Consider the following 6095-nt stretch of genomic DNA (forward strand, 5'->3'; position numbering starts at 1 on the left):
GATGCAATTGCTGATAAAAATAACCTTATGTTTTTAAGTTTTCTGCTTGCATTATCTTCAAAGTTTGTCTTCCAGTCATTTCATATGTAATAATTTCACCTCACTCTCTCAAGTTAAGGCATATTACACAACTGATGCCCGGTCAATTTGTTCTGCCATATGCCTATTTCATAGCTGCTTTGGGAAGTCTTCGACTGTGCTTTAAAGTTTGTTTCATAATCAATCTAGTGTCAAACTATTTGTGATGATCATGCAAAGAACAACCAATTCTATGAAACAATCTCTTATTTACTAGAATCGGCTGGTAGTAATCTGGGTTACTTCAGAGAGAGAGTCATTAGGTAAGAAAAGACAATGTATTAGTGGACTAACTCAAACCTAATTCCTGCATGAAATGTCCTGCCAACATAGGAGAACTCCTGGTAAGAAATGGAAGAGCGAATTTCAGGCTTGGTTTTCTTGCTTTTCCAAATACAGACCTCCTCTAAATTTCTTTTCATCTTTGGTTTATTTAGGAAGTGGCAAAACGTATACCATAAAACCACTACCTCTCAGGGAATCAAGGGATTTTTTGGGGCTCATTCATCATACTTATCGGAACCAGGGCTTTTAATTGTTTTCAGCTTTTTTGAGATATATGGTGGAAAGCTCTTTGACTTGCTTAATGATAGAAAGTAAGTGTTCCTTCTCTTTTCAACATTTAAGGGTTGTAGCTTTTCGAAGATAACTGAATCTAATTCTTTGAAGGAAACTTTGCATGAGAGAGGATGGTAAACAACAAGTATGTATAGTTGGATTACAAGAATGCAGGGTCTCTGACGTGGAGATGATTAAAGAGCTCATAGATAGAGGTAATGAGGAATCATCCAGGTCACATGCTATTCTCCAGCTTTCTGTTAGTAGATTAGTGGATGGCAGTGAATCTAAACCTCCCCGTGTCATTGGGAAGCTCTCCTTTATAGACCTTGCAGGAAGTGAACGTGGCGCAGACATAACTGATAATGCTAAGCAAACTAGGCATTTATCTACTAAATAACTGCTTTTTTGTTGTCTATTAATAAAATTTTTTGCTGAATTCTTTTCTTTCTATCCTATTACACTGTCTTCTGTTATGCAGAATTGAAGGAGTGGAGATTAATAAAAGTTTGCTGGCACTAAAGGAATGCATTAGAGCGCTTGATAATGATCAAAACCACATTCCTTTTAGAGGCAGTAAATAACTGAAGTGCTGAGGGACTCTTTTGTTGTAAATAGTCATACTGTTCTGATATCTTGTATTTCCCCAAATGCAGGATCTTGTGAGCATACTTTAAATACGTTAAGATATGCAGACAGGTAGTCATTTCTTGAATTCGATTTTGTTCACACTGCTACTATTTTCTGCATTTGTATAGTCTTACCTTTGCACTTTGCTTTAAAACTCAGGGTGAAGAGTCTTTCAAAAGGGATCAACTCAAAGAAGGAAGTCTCATCCTCAATAGTGAATCTGAAGGAGTCGACAACATTATCTTATTTTGCAGTTGTACCATCTATATCAACATTTGAAGATGATACCGGTGTTTTATGGCCTGAACTGACTGACAAAGATGAATATGATGAAGATTTCTATGAACAAGAGAAGCCAATGTGGAAGAAGAATAAGAAGCTTGGTGGTTACAACATCTCCAATTCAGAAGATAAAATGAAGAGAGAAAATGCTCAAACAAAGTAGAAGGAGCCACCTAGAATAGATGCAAAGTATTCAAATGCAGATGATGATCTGAATGCTTTCTTAAAGGTGAACTATTTTGTGGAAAATTGAGATTTTTACTTAGCCTGAATGTGCGTCCGACTGCTTTATGTTTATTTTTTTGGGAAGAGGAAGATCTTATGAATGCATATCTAAAACAAGTGGAGGAAACAATGGACATTGTTCGAGCTTTAGTGCACCGGACTGTCTTTTTTTTATTCGTTGTTGAATATCATTTCCTATTGCAAAATTAAGAAATAGAATATTATTCTAATGCATCGTAATTGGTCTAAATTCTGTAACGATTGTGCATAAAAGTGTATTTACATTATGTTGCAGAATCTCATAAGTAAAGCTACTAGTGTGTTTGTTATATTGACAACTTTAGTTCTGATCATCGAGGATCTTCTTCTATAGAGTATACCATGAAACACTGTACTTAAATTTTCCAGTACTCATCTGGTTCATATACATCTTTTATATTTCAATTGTACTGAAATTACAGGTACTTTTTGAAGGATGGTTATTCCGTCATCTTTCTTTATCATAGGTTTGTATCAAGTGCATTGCTATGCATTACTATTATCCTGATATTTTCCCCTTGGAAAAAAGTAGATGCTCCTGACTGGATTTTTAAGGCCAAAAAACTCAGCATATGCAGGGAACCTGCCAGCTATTTTGCAGATCTCTTCCTGAGGATCCATTGCTTGAGTGTTTTACTTCAACTGATCAACCCCAAAACTATTGACCAGAATCATTATAAATTGCCAAATATCAATACAATTAACCATAGGGAGTAACAAGAGAAAACCATGTTAGAGGAGATAGTAAAATTTATTCGGAAAAAGATGGCAGGGCATTGGAACCTAAGACTAGTGTTAAGCTTTTTTATAAATCAATTCTTATGATTTTTTCAAGAGAAAATCAGTGTTAGAGAAGACAATAAAATTTATTCGGAAAGAGATGGCAGAGCATTGGAACCTAAAAGCATTGTTAAGATTTTTTATAAATCAATTCTTATGATTTTTTTTCAAAAAAAAATATTGTCCGCGCATCGCACGGGTACTACACTAGATACATAGTTGGGGTCCTAACTCTAAATGTCTCTGACAAGGATAATACTGTAAGTATGGTTTAAATTTTCAACTCCTGATTATTCTTCTCTTAGATTGTTGAAATTCTCTTGGACTGCTGCTTGTAGCCTGATTCATTTTACTTCAATGTTCTTCTCTTTGCTGAGGATGTTTGAGAGTTTTAGTTTTTTTGTTTCCAGCAATCTGCCTTCATCAATGCAGCCAAATGAAAAGCAACAAGAGGCAGCAGATAAATTGGTTCAGATGTTGGATCTTGCACCACCTGGAAAGCAAGAAGTTTGCCTCTTGACTTTACACCTAATCCTATTTAAGAGGTATGGCGTCATGATAGTTGCAGAGTACTATTGAGTTTTCTTTTTAGCTGGAGTATTATTTTACGTGGTATGGAATAAAGGATTATTTAGTTTCTTTTTGATGGTTTCTAATATTGCATGTATGCTTTATATTTCTCTGCTGCAGATACATATGAAACACTAGCACTATTGTTGTTATCCATGCCAAGGTCAAGTAACAAAAAGTACAGGAGTGCAGTTGGTTGCCTTACCGCAGAATGCTAAGCATCAGCTGTACTAGCTGGCGGTGACGCACCACTATCTGCTACAGGAGCAGAAGAATCAGAAGAAGCTTGTTCACCTACCTCGGCATACTCTTCATCCTCAGTTTTCTGAGTGGTCTTCACACAAGTGATAAATGCTTCTGGAGGCTTATGATAAACAACGGATAAAGTGGCAATATTGGAAAGAAGTTCGTCAAGAAGAGTAGGACCAACTTGGTTTGAATCATCACTAATCATGGGCTTTTCAGCTGGCACAACATCTTTAGCTGCCTCAGGATCAGTTGAGAGAAGACACCAATAAATGTATGCACAATCTCGCAAGTCTGGATTGTCAGTCTCCACAATGGCATTATTTAAGAACACCTGGATCATTTGTTATGTGAGCATCAAGTCTTGAGTTGATAATTGATGCTTTTAGATCACTTTTTTAGTTATGTGAGCAAAGAAAGCATCCAAACACTCATAGTTTTGCTGGACGTTATAAAAGAGAGGGGATCCCAGCATACAAGAAGTCATGCTATCCTCCTTATGTACACTTCTTAGGTTATACTAGAGAGCTACCAAACATGAACACTTATATTTTAACATGTTTAAATAAGAAGTTACATCTCTGGTTTCCTTCTTTCCATAGACATATGCTTGAATTGTTCTTCACATATTCCTCAGTTCTTTATCATTTGAAGTCATTTGAGCTGCTAGAGAGCTCCTTAACAAATTGGCATCGCCTATTTTATCCCAAAAGTATTAAGAAAAGATGTTCCAAAGTTGTCTACCTAAAGAACAATGCATTAACGTATGAATTCTGTCCACCACCTACTCACTACACAAAGCATTTACTCTTTTCTGCAACTATATCTGAGTAAGGCATGAATCATCATCTAGCTAACTTGCTCGAACTCTCCAAATATGTTGTCGTACTCGTGTCCAATCCTCCGAAAATACAATACTTTTGAAGGATCTTACATGCACCCCATGACATTTTCAAGGAGTCCAAGAAACTTAGTCGTCTAGCACCCAACAAAAACAATATTGTTTTAGGGGACCTTTGATCTCCATGTCTTTTATAGAGCCATGAAGGGGATCTGCAAACACCAGTGATTAGCTTTACATGACACAACTTTAGAATAGTTTCCCCTGCTATGTGCACTCAATAACTAATGTCTTTAGATCATAAAGTTTATTATTAAGCTGAAACACACCAAGCCCTTTGTAATTAATTTTCCATATTAGGTTGGTTACTTTGATACCCTTTGCAAATGGAAATGGCGGCACCACCTCTTAATTTTTGGTAAATGTGTTATATCGGTTACTCTGATCACCACGATTTTTTGTCTCTGTTGGAATGTGAACCTAAAATCTCAAGTTCTCAACCCACGTACTTCATTGACTACTAGACCACACCCTTGAAAATAACACAACTAAGAGTGATTGCAAGTATTATCTTCATGAATAAAGATCATAAAAATTGGTGGTATTTTAGGCATTACACAATTTCTTTCTAGGAGAAACAAAAAAGATATTATGCCGAGAGTGAGAGTACTGCTTTGAAATCTAGTCCATAGTTAAAACAACAACATAATACTTAGTGTAATTCTATAACTGCTGTCGGGAGAGGGTTAGTCTTAGGCCTAACTTTGTGTTGGTCTAATATACCACAAATTACAATAATTATTACAGTTAGAAATAAAATGAATAAAAATGAAGAAAATACGATCATCTTCTTCTCGACTGATGCACGGATATCTCACTTTCTTTAATCAGATTTAAGCCCACTGCGGCATAATTTACATCGATCCAACAGTAGCATATACCTAACACTTTGAAAAGATAGAAAAGTTATTTCCGATAGACCTTCAGCTCGCGTAAAGCACATTAAGGATATTGAGACGTATGAAAATCGATACAGGTAAAAACATTAGCAAGTTTTAGGACTCTACAACCAGCAATGCTGTCCCTTATTTCACTCTCTTAGATATTGCAAGAGGAAAGTAGTTCACTATAAAATAGTTGGAAATTAAGCTTAGAATAAAGAATCTATACTAACAAATATCTTTCAAAAGTCTATAAATGAGTAAGTGCATTCAATTTGAAATAGTAACAAAATTAAATTGCACCACCAATCTAATAAAAAATAAAGTTCTCACGTCTTCTTCTCCCTAAGGGTTCGTATTGCCTGCTTTGCACTTTTGAGATGCAACGGTTGATCTTCTCTATGAAAAGCTTTTTGTTCTTTCAATCGAGACTTGCTTCTTTGAGAAGAAGAATGACTCATACTCTTCATGTCTATTAAATAATTGATGAAATATTCAGTCATTTCAAGATTGTTACAATTATCTTTCTCCTTTTTTTCTCTTTACAATAATCCGCGCATCGCACGGGTAAGTATACTAATATCTATAAATAAAATTTGAGCATTATTTCTAGACAAAAGAAAAAGAAAAGTTAGAAATACTTATTTAGTATATAAGTTAATGATGTTCAAAATGAAAAATGATCTAGACAAGAAAATTAATTTATTAATAATAATCAAAACAATAATATCTATTTATACAAGTGAAAATAACAAATAAAAATGACTTTATGAACATATTTCAATGCATGTAATACAATAATATCAAATAAATATGGAGATATATTTTATAACAAATTAATTCCTAAAGTTTAATACAATAATATCTAATAAATATGGAGATATATTTTATAACAAATTAATTCC

General features: G+C 34.6%; 1 pseudogene; it reads left to right on the plus strand.

Annotated features, from left to right (window-relative positions):
- The first annotated feature begins 394 nt into the window (after positions 1-394).
- LOC124893891 lies at positions 395-3292 on the plus strand (annotated as a pseudogene).
- The last annotated feature ends 2803 nt before the right edge of the window (positions 3293-6095 follow it).

The sequence above is a fragment of the Capsicum annuum genome, unplaced genomic scaffold, assembly GCF_002878395.1.
Source record: "Capsicum annuum cultivar UCD-10X-F1 unplaced genomic scaffold, UCD10Xv1.1 ctg6693, whole genome shotgun sequence".
Lineage (NCBI taxonomy): Eukaryota > Viridiplantae > Streptophyta > Magnoliopsida > Solanales > Solanaceae > Capsicum > Capsicum annuum.